The sequence below is a fragment of the Puntigrus tetrazona genome, chromosome 7, assembly GCF_018831695.1.
Source record: "Puntigrus tetrazona isolate hp1 chromosome 7, ASM1883169v1, whole genome shotgun sequence".
In the NCBI taxonomy this organism is placed as follows: domain Eukaryota; kingdom Metazoa; phylum Chordata; class Actinopteri; order Cypriniformes; family Cyprinidae; genus Puntigrus; species Puntigrus tetrazona.
The window spans coordinates 8243461-8243682 of NC_056705.1; the positions used below are offsets into that span (position 1 = coordinate 8243461).

General features: G+C 28.8%; 1 protein-coding gene across 2 annotated transcripts in view; it reads right to left on the bottom strand.

The window, feature by feature from the left end:
• Window positions 1-222, bottom strand: part of LOC122349633 (aryl hydrocarbon receptor nuclear translocator 2-like) — a 21366-nt gene that overhangs the window by 4480 nt on the left and 16664 nt on the right. The gene's annotated exons all lie outside the window — the stretch shown is intronic.

Here is a 222-nt window from a genome sequence, read left to right on the forward strand (position 1 = left end):
TCTAAGATATAGCAAAAACTAGTGCTGTCAAACAGTTAATTGTGATTAATTGCATCCTAAATAATAGTTTTTATTTACATGATATATGTGTGTGTACTGTGTATATTTATCGTGTTTATATTAATACATATAACTAGTCATATATATACATATAACTAGCCTTTCAAATTCATGCATTAAGCACAGCCTGGCCTGAAAGATAATATAAAAGCGAACGCTGCA